The 23,354-nt window shown below is 36.1% G+C and overlaps 1 long non-coding RNA gene and 1 pseudogene across 3 annotated transcripts in view; both read right to left on the bottom strand.

Annotated features, from left to right (window-relative positions):
* LOC113921310 overlaps window positions 1–23,354 on the bottom strand; it is a 171,845-nt gene that overhangs the window by 133,560 nt on the left and 14,931 nt on the right. For 2 of the 3 annotated variants that reach the window (XR_003519637.1, XR_003519636.1), the window contains exons 2-3: window positions 20,786–20,870; window positions 2,754–2,842 (exon numbers count right to left, since the gene is read on the bottom strand). This is a non-coding gene — a long non-coding RNA (uncharacterized LOC113921310). The remainder of the gene's footprint in view (window positions 1–2,753; window positions 2,843–20,785; window positions 20,871–23,354) is intronic. The other variant, XR_003519638.1, reaches the window with a different exon arrangement.
* On the bottom strand, window positions 6,913–7,459 carry LOC113921309 (annotated as a pseudogene).

Below are 23,354 nucleotides of genomic sequence, written 5' to 3'. Positions count from 1 at the left end.
CCCCTTTTTTTTCTTTATTCGTCCCTGTAAGGGAGCAATTAATGAACAATTAGGTTCAGTTATGGCATTTAGCTGACATAAACAGCTAGTGGTAGGTCTAATGACATAAACCCAGTCTTCTTAATTCTCCACACGGAGCTCAACAAACCACCCTCAGGAAGAGATAAGACCTTGTAAGCTATTTCAGAGGAAAGCTCCACCAAACTAAGAAAAATGAGGTCTACCTGTTAACAAAGTAAATTTTTATTTTTTTTTCTTTTGGTGAAAAATCCGACCTAGGGATTTTTAGGTATATGTAATGATGATTGCACCACGATGGTCAATAGGAGATCCCTATTACTACAGTTTAAATTAAAACACTGAAGAAATTATGTGACTTTGGTGCCTTAATGAAAAACAGGGTCTGCTTTGAAAAGTTGGCATATTTTATAGGCTATAGGAGTTATACAAAAGTGGGGCACCTGTGTGGCTCACTCAGTTAAACACCCGACTCTTAGTTAGACTTAGGTCATCTCAGGGTTGTAAGATCCAGCCTCAGGTGATAAGTGCCAAGCCCTAAGCCCTGAGGAGCCCCACAGCCAGGCCCCGCCCTAGGGGTGGAGCCTGCTTAAGATTCTCTCTCTCCCTCTGCCCCTCCCCACCCTCAAAAAAAAAAAAAAGTTGTATGGAAGAGTTTTTAAAACTCAGGAGTATACTGGGGTACCTGCGTGGCCCAGTCACTTACCTGTCTGCCTGGGATCAAGCTCCACCTCGGCTCCCTGTTCAGCAGGGAGTCTGCTTCTCCCTCTGCACCTCTCCCCCACTCGTGTTCTCTCTCTCTCTCTCAAATAAATAAATAAAATCTTTAAAAAAATAAAATAAAACTCAGGAGTATGAAAAGCTATGTGACCTGCCTCTCACTGGAATTCTTTTTGGTACAATACAGGAGTGAGGGGCAGCATCTAAATTTCTTTTTAGTTCAGATAAAGAATTATTTTGCCTAATGGCCTTATCTTGTGCAAGAGAAACAACATTTTTAATGATAAGTTCTGAAAAAGAACCAAAAAATGAAATTGACTAGAGACTTATGTAAGGGACACAAAAAGATTTCTTAAAAAGGTTCATTTGTTCATTCAGTTGAGCATTTTATTGGTTTTGCATAGGCCAAGATGTATCTCAATCTGACTTTGGCAGTAAGAGACATAGAGAGCTAAATGACTCTCCATTGAAGAGTGGGAGGAACTGAGGTTTTCTTCCCAAGGATAGAGGACAGAAAAGTAAGAAGAGTAAGAAAAGTACAGGAGGCTGACATCAAGACGAGTTGTTTTCTGTTACTGTGATATAAGAATCCCTGCATATTACTACCTTCAACAAAGTCATCTCTACAGATCTTTGCCTCTGTGAATGTTTCTAGTGGCTACTGGGATGAAGACCCAAATCCACAACTGGGTTAACATGATAGGAAGTAGGCAACATGAGCAGAAAGGTACATGATCTATAAACTAGACTAAGTAAATGAAAATAGGAGCTCCAAGCCAGAAATGATTATGAGATCACAAGATTTCAGGGAATACACATACATCTTAAGGAAACTTTTGAACCACTGCAATCCACAGGATGATGATGGAAAGTCAGTCTCATCCATGTCTTAGGTGGCCCAAGAGAACAAAGATGATATCTGAGTTAACACAAGTTATGCTTGACAATTTCATTAAAGAAAAAATGTTAAGGATTGTTTATAGTCTGAATTATTCTTAAATTGAGTTCTAAAAATAATAAGATCCACAAACATAAGAAAATGTCAGTATAACATTAACCCACCTTCTTTATCTTTTTATCCTTGAAGTTAAATAACTCTTTTTTTTTTAAGATTTTATTTATTTATTTGAGAGAGAGAGAGAGAGCACAAGCATAAGTGGGGTGAGCTGAGCAGAGAGCCTGATGTGGGGCTCGATCCTGGGACTCTGGGATCATGACCTGAGCTGAAGGCAGCCCCCCAACCGACTGAGCCACCCATGCACCCCGAAGTTAAATAGCTCTTGGAAGACATTTAAAGAAAGTATGTCCAAGAAAACTTCAAAATCTTAAGGATTTTGAAACTTCACCATGCCCTGGCAATCCTTTTATGGCAAGTTTATATTGTGCTTGGCAAGTTTATATTTCTACTCTTTACTATTGTTTCCAAATCTTCATTGCTCTTTTCAAGCCCTCTTCTTGGTTCCCTACTATTCACCCTCACTTTTATGAAGATGATTTCACTTCCTGATTAATAAACTTGAAGCCATCAAATATTATTTCCCTAAACTTTTGCCCACCCCTGCACATAAACCTGTAGCTACAAAGACTTAAGTTAATCTCAGAGGAACCCTCTCACCTATTCCACACCTTGCTGCCTTTTCTCTTTCTACTGCATACAAATTTTTGTTCCCTACTAGCAACGTGTTCTCAGACTATTTTTCTTACACTAAAAATTAATTCCTTTAACTCATATTCCCTCAAATCCACCCATTATCTATTTTCCCTACTCATGAGGACTTCAGGTAAGTATAGTCTTTATTTTCTCACAGCACACTTATTCTCAATCTGACAAATATTGTCTTTAGCAATTACTATGTCTCAGGCACTGTACTATGTGCAACAATTACAAAATTGTTCTCCCCTTGCTATTCCACTGAAACAGTACTAGGAGATTACCATAGACCTCCTAATTGCCAAATCTAAGGGGTATGTTTCTTGACCTCTCTGAAACATCTGATAATTTTGTTCATTCTTACCTTCTTGAAATTCTTGTAACCTGTGACAGTGCATTTTCCTCTTTTACTTCTTTGACAGTTTCTTTCTTATATATTCTTAGTGGAAAAGGCTACAGAGAAGGATAAAGTGAAAATTACTATGGGGGAAAAGTATTCTGCCAAAATTTCCCTTACTATGTGCAGTCTGTTAGGGACACAAACTTAGATTCAGCAGACACATCTATTTTGAGAGTCAGGTCTTCAGTGTCTTCACTACATTATTCCCAGCACTTAGAGAGTTTCCAGCAAAGAACGGGTAGTCAATAAATATTTTTTTATAACAGCATTATTGAGAAATAATTCACATAACATAAAATTCACCCTTTTAAAGTATACAATTTGTTTTTACTATAATCACAGAGTTGTGTAACCATCACCACTATATAATTTTATAACATTTTTATCATCTCAAAAACTTCTTCACCCATTAGCAATTCTTTCCTCCCCTCAACCCCTAGAAGCCACTAATCTTTTTTTTTTTTAAAGATTTTATTTATTTGACAGAGAGAGACACAGCGAGAGAGGGAACACAAGCAGAGGGAGCAGGAGAGGGAGAAGCAGGCATCCCGCCAAGCAGGGAGCCCAATGTGGGACTCGATCCCAGGACCCTGAGATCATGACCTGAGCAGAAGGCAGAAGCTTAACTGAGCCAACCAGGCGTCCTAACCACTAATCTATTTTGTATCTCTATAGATTTGCCTATTCTGGACATTTATATAAATGTAATCATATAATGTGTAGCCTTTTCTTGCATTGGTTTCTTTTACTTAGCATACTATTTTCAAGTTTCATCCACGTTGTAGCCTCTATATCAGCACTTCATTCCTTTTTATGGCTGAATAATATTCCATCATATGAATCTATTACATTTTGTTCATCCATTCATCAGGTGATGGACATTTGGGTTGTTTCCACTTTTTGGCTGTCATGAAAATGCTGCCGTGAACAATCATTTGTAAGATTTTGTGTGAACATATGTTCTCCACCCTCATAGGTATATGTCAAGAGGTGGAATTTCTGGGTCATATGGTAACTCTATGTGTAACATTTTGAAGAACTGCCAAACTGTTTTTGCAAAGTGGTTGAGCCATTTTACAATCCCACCAATGAATAAGAGTTCTAATTCCTCCATATCCTCACTAATGCTTATTATTGTTTGTCATTTTTTTTTTTGCTTGTCATTTTATGTTAGCCATACTAGTAAATGTGGTGTCTAATTGTTGTTTTAATTTGCATTTCTCAAGCAGCTAATGATGTTGAGCATCTTCTCAAGTGCTTTTGTCTAGTCCATAAATATTTTATAAATGGATGTAGACAATCACAGGCATCCTTGAGGCAGTCTCTCAAGAATGCCATCCAGAGTTATTCAGATAGTTACTCATAGCAATGAATGATCAGCAGAGATAGAGAGTATGTTCTGGATCAAATAATTGCATACTCAACCACCTTCGGTTAATGTAGCTGATGTCTATACTTGGTTTGCTTCATTCAATATTGACATTCGATTTTTAAATTATCAATAATGATCAGTGCCTCTCATTCTGATCCCAAATTCTTTTTTTTTTTTTAAGATTTTATTTATTTATTTGACAGAGAGAGAGAGCACAAGCAGGGGGAGTGGCAGGCCCCCCACAGATTAGGGAGCCCAATGCAGAGTTCAGTCCCAAAATCCTGGGATCATGACCTGAGCTGAAGGCAGGTGCTAACTGACTGAGCCACCCAGGTGCCCCTGATCCCAAATTCTTTCAAGCAAATGGAAAAAAAAAAGGAAGAGTCAAGGTGTTACATAAAGAAAAAAAATCAGTTGTCAGAGGGGATGACTGGCTTACATCATTTGGAGAACCAAGACTTAGAAGTTATCATGGTCCTAATCTATCTTGACTTATCTGTCCAAAATGCTAATAAGCAGTATGTGTAGGGAATAATTTGTGAGATAATTGATTATCCATTTTAATGTTAGAATATTATGTATCTCAGATGATCGTTTAAAAAATAATCCAAAAAGTTCATATACATTTAGCAAATAAAACTATGTTTTATTTGTAATTGGAAGCTACCATATTTATTCTTCTGAAATACTAATCTTTTGAAAAGCTTTATATTTTTGCCATAAATAATGTGTTGTCTTTAGCTACACAAATGTTTATTAATAAAATCATTTTTTTGAAATTTGTTAGTTTCCTGGCTGACTGAATTTTAGAAACTTCTAGAAGTTGTCCAATTTTTTGGCATACAATTATTCATAGTAATATCTTATGAATCTTTGTATTTCTGTGGCATCAATTTAACTCCTCTTTCATTTCAGATTTTATTTATTTGATTCCTTTTATTTTTCTTGATGAATCTGGCTAAAGGTTTGTCAGTTTAATTTATCTTTTCAAAGAACCACCGCTGGATCTTTTCTATTATCTTTTTTCTCTATTTCATTTGTCTCTGCTTTGATCCTTGTTATTTCCTTCCTTCTAGTAACTTTGGGCTTTATTTATTCTTCTTTTTCTAGCTCTTTGAGGGGTAAAGAAGTTTTTTATTGAGACTTTCTTGATTCTTGAGATGAGCATTGCTATGAACTTCCCTCTTAGAACTGCTTTTGTTGCATCCCATAAATTTTAGTATGTTACCTTTACATTTTCGTTCATCTCAAGGTATATTTTGATTTCTCTTTTGATTACTTCTTTGACCTTTTAGTTGTTCAGTAGCATGTTTAATCTGCAAATATTTGTGAATTTTCTAGTTTTCTTTATATAATTAATTTCTAGTTTCATACTCTTGTGGTCAGAAAAGATGCTTGATATTATTTCAATCCTCTTAAACTTATTAAGACTTATTTTGTGGCCTAACATTTTATCTATCTTGGAAAATGTTCTAGCGCACTTGAAAAACAAATCTGTATTCTGCTGCTTTTGGGTGGAATGTCCCATAATAACCTGTTAAGTTTATCTGGTCTAATATGTTGTTTAAGGTTGATGTTTCCTTTTTAAATTTCTGTCTGGATAATCTATGTATTGATTCAAGTAGGGTATTAAAGTGCCCTACTATTATCGTAGCCCTGTCTATTTCTCCTTCAGGTCTGTTAATATTTGCTTTATATATTTAGGTGCTTTTATGTTGGATACATAAATATTTACAACTCATATATTCTTGTTGGATTCAGTCTTCTATCATTATATAATGCCCTTCTTTGTCTCTTATTACAGTCTTTGTTTTAATGTCTATCTTGTCTAAAATAAATGTAGCTACTCAGCTTTCTTTTGGTTTCCATTTGCATGAAGTATCTTTTTCCATCCCTTTACTTTCAGTCTGTTTGTGTCTTTATATTTAAAGTGTGTCCTTGTAGGCTGCATATAAATGGGTATTATTATCAGCCACTCTATGTCTTTTGATTGGAGAATTTAATCCACTTACATTTAAGTTATTATCAATAGATATGTGCTTATCGCCATTCTCTCAATTGTTTTTGTAGTTCCTCTCTGTTTCCTTTTTCTCTTGCTATCTTCCTTTGTAAATTGATGACCTTCTTTAGTGGTATGCTCATATTTCTTTCTCTTTCTCTTTTGTGTATTTCCTATAGATTTTTGCTTTGTGGTTACTATGAGGTTACTATAACAACTTAAAACAGTCTATTTTGAGTTGATAATAACTTAAATTTGAACTTTTTCTAAAGCTCAACATTTTTATTCTCCACACATACATGCATGTTTTATGTTTTTGATTTAACACTTTACATCTTTTTATTTTGTGTATGCCTTAACTAGTTATTTTGATCATAGTTATTTTTATTACTTTTGTCTTTTAACCTTTAGACTAGCTTTATAAGTAATTAATCCAGTACCTTTATTATATGTTTACTTTTCCAGTGGGATTTCTTCTTTCATATGTGTTCTTGTTACTAATTAGCACCTTTTCTTTTCAGCTTAAAGAGATCCCTTTAACATTTCTTGTAAGACTAATATAGTGGTGATAAACTCTTTTAGCTTTTGTTTACCCAGAAAACTCTTTATCTCTCCTTCAATTCTGCATGATAACTTTTCTGGGTAGAGTTTTTTTGTTTGTTTGTTTTTAATTTCAAACTCTTATTTATTAGTGTACCACTCAATCTTAAAAAAAAAAAAAGGCAGCTCCAAAGATAGTCTTATACCATTCTTTAAAAAAGGAAACTGTTCCTTTTAACTTTACACTCACCCCACACCCCAATTTCAAAACACATCATTTAACTGTCTTGGTCATGGACATTTCCAAGATGAGATTTTATATTTCGCTCCCATAGCTTCTGGTTATCAGAAAAACCATGCTTTCCTTTATTGAAGGAGTTTGGTCCTGCTGATGTTGGTGTATCCCTTCCAATATTCTTCATCCTCATCTTTGCTTCTGGAGGCATCTCCTCTGGCTCACTATCTTCATCTTCATTAAAAGCTGCTGCTACTGAAAGGGTTTTTGGAGCAAGCGTTGGAACAGTTTCTTTAGGCTTACTTGATCCAAGTTTGATGGATATGGCTGAGGCTTTCTTTGTCGTCTACCTATGGTAAATCCAAACGTGGAGATCTTTGTAGGCTTTGTTGGGAGGTCTGCAGCTTCTTCTTCAGCTGATCACTTCTCAGCGCTGTGACTGGAACTTTCCCCTCCATTACTCTGGCGGCTCCAGCTCACTACGGTTTCTCAGCCTTCTCCTCTCCCGCCTTCCCGTCCGCCATTTCCCCCGCCGCTTCTGGGTAGAATTTTATTGCTTGTAAGTTTTCTTTTTTTCTTTCAGCACTTTTGAATATATTGTGTCATTCCCCTGTGGCCTTTTCAGCAAAGTTTGTGCTGAAAAATCTGTTGATTTTTGGGTGTGGTATGATATGATATGGTACGGATATGGGTACCCGTAAGTTGTTTTTCTCTTGCGGCCTTTAATATTCTTCCCCTGTCTTTAACTTTAGACACTTTAATTATATAGATGGTCTTGGCTTACAATGGTTCAACTTACAATGGTGTGAAAGCAATATACATTTCTATTGAATACGCAATATGCATTTACAATGTTGTGAATCTGTACTTCAAATTTTGAGTCTTGATCTTTTCCCAGGCTAGTGATAATGCAATACAATACTCTCTCATGATGCTGGGCTGTGACAGTGAACTGTAGCTCTCAGTCAGTCATGCAATTGCAGGGATAAAGAACTGATACAGCATTCTGTACCCATGCAACCATTTTGTTCTTCATTTTTAGTACAGTATTAAGTAAGTTACCTGAGATATTCAACATTTTATTATAAAATAGGTTTTGTGTTAGATGATTTTGCCCAACTGTAGACTAATATAAGTGTTCTGACCACATAAGGTAGGCTAGTTTAAACTATGATGTTGGTAGGTTAGGTGTATTATATGCATTTTTGGCTTACAATATTTTGAATTTACAATGAGTTTATTAGGATGTAACCCTATCATAAGTTGAGGAAGATCTGTAATGTGTCTTACTGTGGCTCTCTTTGAGTTCATCTTTTTTTTTTTTTTTTTTAAGGACGAGAGAGAGAGTGCACATGCTGGAGTAGGCAGGGGTGTTTCAGAGGAAGAATCTTAGGCAGGCTCCATGCCCAGCATAGAGCCTGATGTGGGACTCAATCTCATGACCCTGAGCTGAGATCATGACTTGAGCCAAAATCAAGAGTTGGATGCTTAACTGACTGAGACGCCCAGGAGCCCATGAGTTCATCTTATTTAGAAATCTCTGGGCTTCCTGGGTCTGGATATCTGCTTCCTTTCCCAAGTTAGGGAAGTTTTCAGCCATTATCTCTTTGAATGAGACTCCTGCCCCTTCTCTCTCTCTTTCCGGGAGCCCTATAATGCGACTTTTAATCTGTTCAATGTTGTCCCACAAGTCCCTTAAACTATCTTCATTTTTTCATTCTTTTAATTTTTTACTGCTCTGATTGAGTTCCACTGCCCTGTCTTCAAGTTGACTGCTCCTTTCTCCTACTTTATTTAGTCTGCTGTTGAACCCCTCTAGTGTATTTTTTTTTAAGTTTAGTTATTGTATTCTTCAGTTCCGTCACTTCCATTTGCTACCTTCTTATATTTTTCATCTTTTTGTTGAAGTTATTGTGTTCATCCATTCTTCTCCCCAACTCAGCAAACAGCTTTATGACCATTACTTTGAACTCTTTATCAGGTAAATTACTATAATCTTTCCAAAGACCTCAGTGGGCATGCACAATCTTTATGCTCACCCTTTGTCATGCTCCAAAGTGTCAGTCTCTTTGGGGGAAGATTTACATGCATCTGGTGCCTGGTTTTTGCAGCTGATGCCCAAGGGATGCCCCTTTGATCGCCTGGTTTTGGTGAACAGAGGGGTTTGCACCCTTGTGTTGCCCAGGATTGTAGCAATAGATGGACAGTTCTTGGCAAGCTACCACTTCAAAGGCATGGCACAGACAGCAGATTGAGGCACATTCCCCAGTCTTTCTGTGAAGGAGGCCACTTTGCTTGTCCTGGAGCTTTGAACTGAAGATCAGGCTTCAGGTTTGGCACACATTTAGTGGCCTACACAGCTGCTCTCAAGGAATGTAGGCTGTGGATGCTATCTTGGCACTTGTCCTCTGCCTTCCTCTAGCTTGCCAGTATCTCCCAGAAACAAGTTTATACAGTCATCTGAAGTCCTGAGTTTTGTGATTGCCACCCAAAGGATACTTCCAGATCACCTGATTCTGGGGCCAGTGGGGCTTATACTTGTGGCCCCTCAGGATTGTATATATTTACATAATTTTAAAAGCTGCTGTCTGAGGGTCTGGCTTCCAGTCAGCCTAAATGTAGATGCTGAGGTCCTTTCCTTCATACACTGACAATTCTTAGAACATCCTCAACTACTGGGAGCTATTAAAAATATAATAGGATACTTGGACAAGCACAGAAGATTGAGAGGTAACCAAGAGCTGGGTCAGGGCTGGAACAAAAAGTTTCATCTCCTAAACAAGGCCACTTCTTCAAAACTAGAAGTGGTTATTGCATTTACTGTATAGAAACCAACAATGAGAGACAAGCTAAAGGAAGAAACAAAGGAATATGTTCCAAATCACTATTTTGTTTCCTAGAAAGAAGATATTTTATTTTCAGCATATAAATTATATATTTTATGGTTTAGTGTTTCTTTTTCATTTTGAGTTACTCCTTATAATCTCTACACCGAACATGGTATCTTTTTATATGAACTCAAACTTATATGTGAACTCAAGCTCACAGTCCCAAGATCAAGAGCTGTGTGCTCTACTGACTAAGCCAGCCAGTCACCCCAATTGAGTTACTTCTTGGAGGAAAAGGACCATAATATTTTCTGTGATTATATGTTAAAAGTCATAATCCAGTCAGAACCACAGTGTAGTAAAAAGGCCCAGCTGGAAAAATTTCCACCATTCACTCAGTTAATACCATCTCACTCAATCCCACTTCTGGAATTATGTAGATTGATAAGTTCAGGACACTTCCAGGGTTGTCATCAAGTTGTATGTCTGATCTTTTCTTATAATTAGATTAAGGTTATACATTTTTGGCAGAAATACCACAAAACTGGTATAAATGTGGAGAGTGGTATTTAAAATCAAGACCTGGGGTAGATGTGCTCACTGCTATTAGCACTCTTTGCTTTCAAACACACACGGTGGAAAAGATTACTAGAATGAGTTCTGCTTCCAGTAATAACAGAGTAGCATATGTCAGACTAACCCTCCTTCAGATTACAAATTTAAAATCTGGACAAAATATTAAAAAAATAGTTGAAGTATCTGGGGAACAATGAAAAGGAAACAAAAACTAAAGGAATGTTGACTTTTGAAATTAGGGAAATGTACTTTGTGGCTTTTTGCCTGAGAGAAGTTCCCAGTCTGTGGAGCATGGGGTAGCTAGAAGTTAAGTAGAAAGCTGCAGTCTTAGTAGCACAAGGAATCCTAAGACAAAGTGTAGATTTGACACACTGGCTGGAATTAAAGGGAGGACCCTGAGAATAAGGGAGTCTGAAAATCTGCATAAAAATTCCATCCAAGTCTTTGGATGATCCCAGACTATGCTCATGTAATGGGAAACTGTAAAGCACCCAGTAGAAAACAATAGCAGAAGGGGCCACTGTCCATCCAAGGGAAACAGAATTCTGAGTTTGTATTTAGTCAACTTCTGCCAAAAAAACTAACATTTTTCAGAGACAATATTCAGTGTCCCTACAATGTCCAGTACATAAAAAAAATTATTAACATGAAAAGAAATGGAAAATATGGCCTATAGACATATTGAAAAAATCAATACCAAGCCTGACTGGACTAAATGTTGGAATTAGTAGATAAGGATTTAAAACAGCTATTAAAATTTAGTCATGATTAATTAACTAAAGGGCAGAGTAAGTAGAGGGATTAGAGGGATGAAAATTATTTTTAGAAAAAGATCCAAATGAAAATTTCTGATCTAGAAAATATAATATCTAAGATGAAGAATTCTCTGACTAGGATATACAGCAAATTGGAAATGGCATAAGATAATTAAATGACATTTTAAAGTGCTGAAATAAAATTTTAACCTAAATTTCTATATCTAATAAGAGTACCCTCCAAAAATGAAGACCGAAAAAAGACAATTTCAGGTAAAACTGACAGAGGAAAAGGTAAGTGAAGTGAAGGAGTCAGTTAACTGAAATTTCAATAGAAATTACCCAATCTAAACAACAGAAAGGAGGGAAAAAATGAAGAAAAAAAGCAGACCTACTTTAGTAGAATTGTGAGAAGATACCAAGTGATCTAAAATACATATATTTGGAGTCATGGAAGGGGAAGGAAGAGAGTGAATAGAGGCAGAAAAAATATGAAGACAGAACAGGTGAAAATTTCCCCAGAAAGTTTGAAGTATATCATGCCATCAGGTAGGATAAATACAAAGAAAACCCCAAGTAGGTACATCATAGCCAAATTGCTGAAAAACAGAATTAAAGAGAAAATCTTACAGCAGACAGAAATAAAAAGACATGTAACATATAGCAGAACAATTATACAAGTGATAGATAATTTTTCATAACAAACTATGGCAGGATACAAAATCAATGTACAGAAATCTGTTGCATACGTATACACTAATAACAAAGCAGCAGAAAGTGAAATTAAGAAAACAATTCCATTTACAATTACACCAAAAACAATAAAATATCTAGGAATAAACTTAACCAAAGAGTTGAAAGACATGTAATCTGAAAACTATAAAACACTGATGAAAGAAATTCAAGACAATACAAAGAAATAGAAAGTCATGCTCATGGGTTGGAAGAACAAATATTGTTAAAATGTCTATACTACCCAAAGCAATCTACTGATTTAATGCAATCCCTATCAAAATACCAACAGTATTTTTCACAGAACTAAAACAAACAATCCTAAAATTTATATGGAACCACAAAAGACCTTGAATAGCCAAAGCTATCTTGAAAAAGAAAAACAAAACTAGAGGTATCACAATTCCAGATTTCAAGTTATATTACAAAGCAGTAGTAATTAAAATAGTATAGTACTGGCATTAAAACAGACACATGAATCAATAGAATAGATTAGAAAACCCAGAAATAAACCCACAATTATATGGTCAATTAATCTTTGACAAAAGAGGAATGAATACAGAACAGGAAAAAGACAGTCTTTTCAACAAACGGTGTTGGGAAAATTGGACAGCTACATGCAAAAGAATAAAACTAGACCACTTTCTTCCACGATACACAAAAACAAACTCAAAATGGATTAAAGACCTAAGTGTAAGACCTGAAACCATGAAAGTCCTTAAAGAAAACATAGGCAGGAACTTCTTTGACATTGGCCACAGCAACATTTTTCTGGGTATGTCTCCTGAGGCAAGCAAAATAAAAGCAAAAACAAACTATTGGGACTACATCAAAATAAAAAATTTCTACACAGCAAAGGAAACAATCAGCAAAGCTAAAAGACAACCTACTGAATGGGAGAGGATATTTGCAAATGACATATCCAATAAAGGATTAGTATCCAAAATACATAAAGTATCCACAATATATAAAGAACTTACACAACTTAACACCTGAAAAACAAAGAATTCAGTTAAAAAATGGGCAGAAGACGTGAACAGACATTTGTCCAATGAAGACATCCGACTGCCAACAGACACATGAAAAGATATTCAACATCACTCATCATCAGGGAAATGCAAATCAAAACTACAAGGACACATCACCTCACACCTGTCAGAATGGCTAAAATAAAAAACACAAGAAACAACAGGTGTTGGTGAGGATATGGAGAAAACAAAGAACCCTCTTGCACTGTTAATGGGAATGCAAAGTGGTGCAGCCACTGTGGAAGACAGTATGGAGTTTCCTCAAAACACTAAAAATAGATCTACTGTACAATCCAGTAATTGTACTACTGGGTATTAAACCCCAAAATACCAAAAACACTAATTCAAAGGGATACATGTACCCCCATGTTTGTTGCAGCATTTTTTACAATAGCCAAACTGTCGGAGCAGCCCAAGTGTCCATCGATAGATGAATGGATAAAGATGTGATATAGGGGTGCCTGGGTGGCTCAATAGTTAAGCATCTGCTTTTGGCTCAGGTCATGATCCCAGGGTCCTGGGGTCAAACCCCGCATCGGGCTCCCTGCTCGGCAGGAAGCCTGCTTCTCCTTCTCCCACTCCCCCTGCTTGTGTTCCCTCTCTCTCTGTGTTCTCTCTCTGTCAAATAAATAAATAAAATATTTTTTTAAAAAGATGGGATATAATATATATAATATTATATGTATAATATATATATTATTCAGCAATAAAAAAGAATAAAATCTTGCCATTTGCAACAACATGGATAGAGCTAAAGAGTATAATGCTAAGTGAAATAAGTCAGTCAGAGAAAGGCAAATACCATGATTTCACTCATGTGGAATTTAAGAAACAAAGGAAAGGAAACTTTTAACTATAGAGAACAAACTGATGGTTACCAGAGGGGAGGTGGGTAGGGGGATGGGTGAAATAGGTGATGGGGATTAAAGAGTACACTTATGACAAAAAAATAATAAAATAAAATAAAACAAAATAAACTATGGAAACCAGAAGTTTCTTCCTTACTGAGTCCTGTTTCTCAAGAACACAGGTCATAATAACCCATAATTATTCATTTGTTTTATCCCACATACATACACAGTAGTCTCAGAATAACAATACCAATGCCAATTAGTATTAGTACAGTTAAAAATGTTTGTGCTGTGCCAATTTTCCCCACATTTTGTATGTCTATGCTACATAATACGATATATTATACAATATAGATTGTTGGGCCACAAAGGCTTTATATATTGGATCTTCTTTACCTGTCTTTAATATTTGTCATTTTTTTTCTAATTTTCTTTCCCTTTTTTATTTCTTCTTCCTTTTCAAAGTTTGCATCCTTTTTACTTCTTTTTCTATTAAAGAATTATTTGATATATTTATTAATGCGTATGTTACTTTCAAGTTATCTTTATTTCTAAAATTATATTTTCTTTTGTTTTTATTTTTTCTTGAGAATGTCACCTCATTTCTGACTTTCTGATTCTGATTTATGTTGTTTTTTTTATGCCTTACATCATTTTCTTAATGTCTTTTAGCTTCTTTTGAAATAGTATATTACAGTGCTGATCTGATTTTTGTATGTGTTTTCCATGATTCATTGTCTATAAGGAAATTGTCTGTTCCTTATTCTTTGTGTTACAGTAACTTTGTAAGGGATTTGACTGTGATTCTTTTCTATTCAATTTTATATGAATTTAATTTTCTTAAGCTATAAGAAGGAGGGTTGTTGCAGATAGCTTGTCTAACTACATAAAGCTCTTTCTTTTTTTTTAAAGATTTATTTATTTATTTGAGAGAGAGAGAGAGAGCACAGCGGGGGCGGGGGGGGAATGGCAGGGGGGAATAGCAGAGGGAAAGGTAGAAAGAGATTCCCAAGCAGACTCCACACAGAGCACAGAGCCCAACATGGGGCTCCATCCCAGGACCCCCAGATCACCACCCCAGCCAAAACCAAGAGTCAGACACTTAACCAACTGTGCCACCCAGGTCCCCCTACATAAAGCTCTTTCTGTTGTTTCATCACATAGTGTTTAAAAAATTAGAGGCTTACTTCTAAGATTTTCTGGCTCTCTCCCCCTCCCATTATTTTCCAAATCCTGCCCTTTTTGAGTCTGTTACCACTATTCTTAAAAAAATTTTTTTTAAAGATTTTATTTATTTATTTGAGAGGGAGAGAATGAGAGACAGAGAGCACAAGAGGGAAGAGGGTCAGAGGGAGAAGCAGACTCCCTGCTGAGCAGGGAGCCCGATGTGGGACTCGATCCCGGGACTCCAGGATCATGACCTGAGCCGAAGGCAGTCGCTCAACCAACTGAGCCACCCAGGCGCCCCTATTCTTAAAATTTATGTTACTATCAGAAGTTTTTCTTTTAGTGTGTGGCTCAGTATTGCAAGAAAACTCTGGTAAATTCATTTTGAGAATTGGACACAGATGGTTCCAGCAGTCCTTACATCATGCCTTATCATCTAAGGGATTGGGCAAAACTCTTCCCAGTTGCAACTGCTGTTCTCGAATTGATCCACTGCAATTTCCAGGAATACCTGTTGGCTATTCAGGTATTATGCTGTTCTTAGTTCTGTCACATGCCTTATTGCTTCCCCAGGTTTCTTCTACCAAGGCAGTGATAATACACAGACCTATAGATACTGGTGTTTTGGCGTTTGGGAAGACATCCTATCATCTAGTTCTGTTAAAAATCCTCCCCAAATAGTTTTGCAATCTAGTTGCTTGCTCTGCTTTTGTGTAAGGATTTGGAAAATTCTGCCACCTTCTTCCCTGAATTCCTAAAATTCAAATCTTGAACATACTAATTAAGGTACTGAAAATAGTTGAATTTCAGTCATCTCAGTGGAGGTATCCTAACTAGAGTGTTGCTGATAAAAGTTTCCCTATAGTTCTTTTTTTTTTTTGTAATTCCAAGTTTTTATTTAAATTCAAATTAGTTAACATATATGGCAAAATTGGTTTCAGGTGTAGAATTTAGTGATTCATCACTTACATAGAAGACCCAGTACTCATCACAAGTGCCCTCCTTACCATCACCCATTTAGCCCATCCTCCACCCACCTCCCTCCATCAGTTTTTCCTATAGTTCTTATTAATTAATGCCCCAGAGCTGTCTTGGTTCTCAATATCCTTCTGACAAATTCTGTTTTTTGTTTTTTTGGGTTTTTTTTTTTTTTTAGAGAGAGAGAGAGAGAGACAAGTGGGGAGGGGCAGAGGAAGAGAGAATCTTAAGCAGATGCCTAGCATGGAGGCATGCCTAGCATGGAGCCCAACTTGGGGCTCAATCTCACAACCCTGAGACCATGACCTGAGCTGAAATCAAGAGTTGAACACTTAACCAACTGAACCACCCGGATGCCCCACAAATACTTTTTTACGTAAGTTAGGCAGTATTCTTTTCTTTTGTTTGAAAACCAAGCATTACTCAAACTGCAGTGAAAATGTAAAAGTCTATAGTGAAACTTTTTTTGTTTTGTTTTGTTTTTAGTGAGCTCTATGCCTAATGTGGGGCTCGAACTCACTACCCTGAGATCAAGAGTCGCATGCCCTACCCACTGAGCCAGCCAGGTGCCCCAATAGTAAAACTTTTTTTTAAAGATTTTATTTATTTATTTATTTATTTATTTATTTATTTATTTATTTATTTGAAAGGGGGGGTGGGGAGCAGAGGGAGAGGGATAAGCAAACTCCCCACTGAGCGCAGACCCCAATGTGGGGCTTGATCTCATGACCCTGAGATCATGACCTGAGCCAAAATCAAGAGTTGGACACTTAACCAACTGAGCTCCCAGGCACCCCAATAGTGAAACTTTTAATTTCAGCTCTGACATGTAAAGAACTTGGAAGTTATCACTGCCATCCTTATAATAAGAAAAATCTGGACAAACTGAAAATCAGTGACTTTTCTTGGATCTGCCTGAGAACTGATGCTTTATTGCAAACCAATATCCTGAAATCTGGAAAGGCAGGTACCAGAGAGAAAGAGCAGTCAAAATCTGCGTACCTAAAGCAAAAACCACTGGAAACATAAACTGGTAGGAAACTTAAATGGCAATTCTGACAAATTGCTGAAGGTCGAGTTTGGACTAGTGTGAGAGTGAAAAACCCCTAGGGACTGCAGTCTTGAGGGGCTCCCACACTTTCATGGGTTCTCTGTCCAGGAACTCATGTCCAAGTGCTCATGGTAAGGATCCCACAAAAATTCATCCTTGGTTTTGGCAATGGGTGAGTGAGGGGTGGGGAAGGTAACAATTGCAAACCACACCCAGAGACTTCTCCATAAAAAAGGCCTACTCTCCTGCGAAAAAGCTGTTGCCAAAGCACAATTTTGCAAACTTATCCCAGGAGAGGAAAGGTAATTCCTCCTCACTCCAGACCCCTCTTACCTTCCTGTTTTACATAAGGGAAAGAACAAACAAAAACCTTACTCAACAGGGGACAAGGCTTTAAGGAAATAGACTGTGAACATGGCAGCCAGAGAGTAGGGAATATGGGGTAAAAGCTATTCAACTGAAGAAGGGATAGAAACACTTGTGAAGACCACAATTCCCAAGGCATAGGCCCACTAAAAGATTGAGACTCAATTAGATGATTATAAAATGCTCCTCCTCCCACAGCCTCTACCACCGTACCAGTAAAGTTCTAGTATAATAATAACGGATTATAGCTGAAAAAAGTCTACACAGATTGATAGCTCCTCAGAAAAGACCAAAACATAAGACCATTAGAGAAATTTGAACATTAAACAGCACATCTCCTGGCCAGAGTAACATACAGTCTCTCTCTAAAGATCTGTCTGCCTCAGTTGCAATTACCCAATACAACATATCTGACTTTTAATATAAAATTACAAGGCATGCTAAAAGGCAAGAAAAAGCAGTCTGAAAAGACAAAGCAACTATCAGAACCAGACTGAGATATGTCACAGATGTTTGAATTAAAGGATAGGGAATTTAAAATATATGTTAGGGACTCTAATGGAAAGAGTAGGCAACATGCAAGAACAGATGGGTAACATAAGCAGAAAAATGGGAACTTTCAGAAAGAATCAAAAGAAATGATAAAAATAAAAAAATACAGTAATAGAAATGAAGAATGCCTTCAGTGGACTCAACACGGCTGGGGAAAGAATCAGTGAACTTGAAGATAGGTCTATAGAAACTTTCCAAATTGAAAAGCAAAGAATAAAAAGAATAAAAGAAACAGAAGAGAGCATCTAAAAACTGAGGACAAAAGCAAAAGGTCTAACATATGTATAATTTTAACGCCAGAAGGAGAAGAAAGAGAAAACAGAGCAATAGAAATATTTGAAGCAATAATAACTAATAATCTTCCTAAATTAATGATAGATACTAAACAACAGATCCATTAAGCTCATAGAACACTAAGCAGTAGTGATACAAAAATAAAAACAATAAAAATCCCCACACCTAGGCATTTCATATTTAAATTTCAGAACACCAAAGACAAAGAGAAAATCTTGAAAGAAGCAGGGGTGGGGGGAAAACGTTACAGAGGAATTTCAGCAGGCTTCTTATTAGAAACTCTGCAAGCAAGAAGAGGGTGGAGTGAAATATTTAAAATGTTGAAAGAAAAAAAAATCAACCTAGAAGCAATTCTGTATCTAGTGAAATTATCCTTCAAAAGTGAAAGAGAAATAAAAATGTCAGTAGTATGGCAATATGGAGGATTAGAGATCTTAAAACCTTCCTGCCACAGACAGTTAAAACTGTTCTCTAAAATTAAGGATAATTTACTTAAAATTATTGAATGAGTCTGCAACAAAGTAATGGAAATCTACTGAAAACAGGCTTGAGCAAGGAACACAAGATTAGGAAGATATGTGAACCTTGAAGTCATCAAATTCTTAGCCAACTCTATGAGTCATGGTAGCTTAGAATTACTATGCAGAAGAGTACATAGGAACAGTCTTGAGTAGATCAGAGATCATACTGTATAAAGATGGAACCCTGGAAGGCCTACAATTTCAGGGCAAGAATGACGTTTTTAAAAAAAAGAAACCTGACCCTGCTGATAGTAAAATAGATGACTGGTCTCAGAATTGGATCTGGGTAGAAGTCAAAAAAAAAAAAAAAACCAAAACGTCTCTCCACAATATTGTGGCCCTTCAAAAGGGTTTGGAGCCTAAATTTGTTCTAATGGAATGTTGAAATTTAAGTGGAATTGGTGTATTGTGTTTCTAGGCCCCTGGAAAAGAAAACACAAACCCTCCCTGGAGGAGCATGCTCTTATGCTAGCCCAAATTTCTATGATAGAATTCTAAGTATTATTTAATAATAATTTAAAAATCACAAACACAAAAAGAGGCAATCCAACAGATATGAAAGCAAATAATATACCAGAGAACCAGACCCTGATAAACTTCTTATACTGGAATGATCAGACAAAAATATAAAATAACTATGCTTAATATGTTTATAGAAATATAAAAGAGATTTAAAAAAGAGATTGAAATACATAAGCAATGAGAAAAAGACAACAGGAACTAATCAGGAAGATTTGAAAACTAACCATACTGAACTTCTAAAAGTGAAAATGTAACGAATAAAATTTAAAACTCAATCAGAGGATTAAAAAGCAGATTAGACACAGCTGACTAGAATAAATAATGGGATTATAGAACTGAAAAAAATATTCCGATTGCCAGCTCAGAGAGACAAATAGGTGTAAAACACTAAAGAGAGTTTTGTCAACATAAAGTATAGAGTGAGAAGGGCTAATTAGAATTCCTGGAAGAGGTAATTCAAATAAGGAAAAGCAACATATGAAAAAATAAAGGCTAAGAATTTTCTAAAATTTATGAATGACATCAGTTGTCACTTTCAGGAAGCCCAATAAATCCCAAGCAGTATAAAATTAAAAAACCCCATGTAGACACATAGCGTGAAGCTGCAGAACAACAAAGACAGGAAGAAGATCTTAAAAACAACTAGAAAGAAAAGATAGATTACCCACAAAGAAGTTACCCTGGCAGCTAATGTCTTAATAATGATCATGGGAGCTAGAAGATAGTGAAATAATATATAATTGAAATGATCTTCTGAGAATGAAAATGAAATATACTATCAAAAAAAGCCCACAAAAAAACAAAACTGAGAGGCTTTCCCACTAAAAGACTCATATTGAAAGAACAACTAAAGAAAGTACTTCAAGAGGAAAGTAAGTTATTTCAGTAGGATGTTCTGAGATGCACATCTCAAGAAGGAATGTTGAAACTTAATGAACCAGGATCATTAGACTAGAGATCCTCGGGGGCATGTCCAAGTAAAACTGTTTATTTCTTCCAAGCATGGTTTTAGATTCATATGTATTTGATTTTGTCAACAGGTTGAAAAGTGTCTGTCATAAAGAACTTGGAATGTTTGCCAGGCAATATACTTAAAAAACAAAACAGCGGTTTTTTTAAATGTTGTTAGCTGGGGTGAATTTTATATTTCTGTAGTCCAAGGTACTCACTTTTGGCTAACAAGTACATTTCTGGAACAGATTGCTCTGTCTGAATCAGAAAGCAGAGAAGAGAAGCAGTCAGATCAGCAGGAAGAACAAATGTTGCAAATGGAAGAAAACGCAGACAGATGGTTGAATCTGTGTTAGATCACACTGAACCATTGTGAAGGCAAGTAAGGACATGAATTGTTCAGAGCACACATATAGTGAAGTGGGAGGAAATTATTCAATATGTGCATATAGATTTCCTGCTACTCTATACAGAAGGACCACTGATATACATGTATGATGTTGTCCTGGAGGAAATGAAAAGATTTGGCATTTCCCTCTCCCAGAACCCATCTTAAATTTCACATTTCCAGGAAATTGCCTTCATCAAACTATTTATCCTTATGGTTGTTTTGTTTGATGGTTTTTCCTTTGGTCCAAAGCTGGGAAATATTAGAAAATTTTGGAAAGATTTGCTTACTAAAAAGTCAGGTTATAAGTCCTCATTACTTCAGTTGGTGCCAGATGTTCTCCAATTGTTGTCATCCAAAATGTGAGAATTTTGCCTATAAAAGACCAAATTGTGAGGAAGGCAATAGTTTCTCCCACCCATACCCTAAATTAAAAATCAACTTTTCTTCTTTCATCATCTTCTTCCTTCAGAAGATTTGACCTCCGGAGCCAAAATTTCTGTTCTTGGATACATTTATGGCAGCTGGGTATTAAGAACCCAACATTATCTAATTTACACTGTAGTGTTTCCAATTGGTATTCCTTCCAGGGTTGGATATTTAAAAGAATTCTTAATCAGAATGAACACTAATTGGTATACTGTGTAGCAACATGGCTAATTTCTTTCTTTTTTTTTTTAAAGATTTTATTTATTTATTTGAGAGAGAGAGAGAATGAGAGATAGAGAGCGCAAGAGGGAAGAGTGTCAGAGGGAGAAGCAGACTCCCCGCTGAGCAGGGAGCCCGATGTGGGACTCAATCCCGGGACTCCAGGATCATGACCTGAGCCGAAGGCAGTCGCTTAACCAACTGAGTCACCCAGGCGCCTGCAACATGGCTAATTTCTGAATATCAACTATATCAAGGTAGCAAGTCAACTCACTAAAGAAAGAACATATTTTTGGAACAATTAGCTAGCCATTTGGGGGAAAAATAAAGTTAGATCCCTACCTCAGACCATAGACACACACAGTAAAAGATTCAAGATTAATTATCATAAAGTTAAAAATAAAAGCTAAAACTTCAGAATAAAATACAGTAGGAAAATATTTATATTGATTCAACAATTCCATACATAACCCATTGCTCATCATGACAAATGTGCTCAGTAGGAGAATATTTTTATTACTCTCCATACTAAGCCTTTCTTGGTATGAAACATGACTGAGTAAAAATTTTTTAAATATTGAAAATGACTACATAAACATTTTAAATGTCTACACAGTGAAAGATACCATACACAAAGTTAAGATGATAAATAAAAAATGGAGAAAGTATTTGCAACATATATAATAGGCAAATAAAGCCAGTATAGGCAGTATTTAAGAACACAGGCTCTATGAATGAGATTGCATAGGTTCAAATACTCACCAAACCACATTCTAGCATTCTGACCTTAGGCAAGTTACTTAAATCTTTTGGGCCTCAAGTTCCTTCGTTTATAAAATGGAGATAATAAAATCTACTTGCTTGGGTTAGCTGAGAGCTATTATTATTGCCTATAATATATAAAGGATTAATTAAATCAATTTTAAAAGAGGGCAACCAATCCACTAAATGCTCAACATCAATAAAAACCTATCTACCCTTTGCATTTTATTTTCAGCTACTCTCTGGCACAGTTTCAATATATCAGTCAAATTGTCCTAATCTATATTCCTTATATTTCTTTGCTCCATACTTTACTGTCACTGTTACCTCACTCTAAAATTTCTCCATCTAGTCTTGGCACATGAAAATATTACCCATATTTTAAATCCCAACACAAATCCTGCCTTCTCTATAGTGTGCTTGGTTAGTCAGCCAAAATGATGCATTCTCTCTGAATTTCTAAGGATGCCTTATAATACTAGTTTCTAGATATAATCCAACCTTGTTTTGTCCAGTGTAATGTATGTACATGTTTTATCTCCTAAAAAAATCTGTAAATTTTCACAGGCTAGCATCACATGTTCTATTTCTGTATCCTTGCAGTGCATAGTAAGTATTCATTGTATAAATGTTTCATTTTTTTGTTTGTTTGTTTTCCCCCATAACATAGATCTACTACAGGGAAATCAGTGAGAAGATATATAGAATTACTGCACCCATAATCTGTCCACCTATCCTCTCCCCCAACCCATTTCCACCCACCCCATACACATGAAGTAACAAACATTTTACAAACAGCACATAGCTCCTTTGTTTATTTACACTTAACTATAAGTACATGAAACAGGATCTGAACAAAACTTTTTGTTTTATAGTTTGAAAGGGGGATGATGGGTGGAAGAATTAAGGAAACAATTTCAGTCTAGGTGAGAGATGATGGTGATTAAGACAGGATGGTAGCAGAGGAGATCAAGAAAAGGCATCAGATTCCAGATACATTTTGAAGGTAGAAGCAGTAGATTTCCATACAGACTGAAGATAGCGTGAGAGAAAGAAGTCAAAGATGATGCCAAATTCTAGGATATCAGCTGTACCACAGACTTCAGAGAATAAGCAGTCTAGATCAGAACAGGATGATGGAGGGCTGAGGAGCATAGGATTCCAAATGGGTTGGACATAAAATCTCATAGTTGGGTATTTAGAAAATTATATTAATAGGCATAACAGATATAGTGGAGTATGTACAAAAAAATAAGAATAGATACATAGAAAACAAACCAATAAACAAACTAGGCAATTATTAACCTCAGGACAAACAATAACTATGTAAGAAAAGGCATATAAGCATAGATTGATCTAGGCTTTCCAGGAAACATTTTATAGTATTAATAATGTAAACACAGACTTATTGATTCAGCAAAAAAATATGACATAACTTTACTGGAAGGA

Source organism: Zalophus californianus, chromosome 9, assembly GCF_009762305.2.
Source record: "Zalophus californianus isolate mZalCal1 chromosome 9, mZalCal1.pri.v2, whole genome shotgun sequence".
NCBI lineage: Eukaryota > Metazoa > Chordata > Mammalia > Carnivora > Otariidae > Zalophus > Zalophus californianus.
Note: the sequence above shows the minus strand (reverse complement) of the source record. Positions and strands in the feature narration are given on the sequence as shown.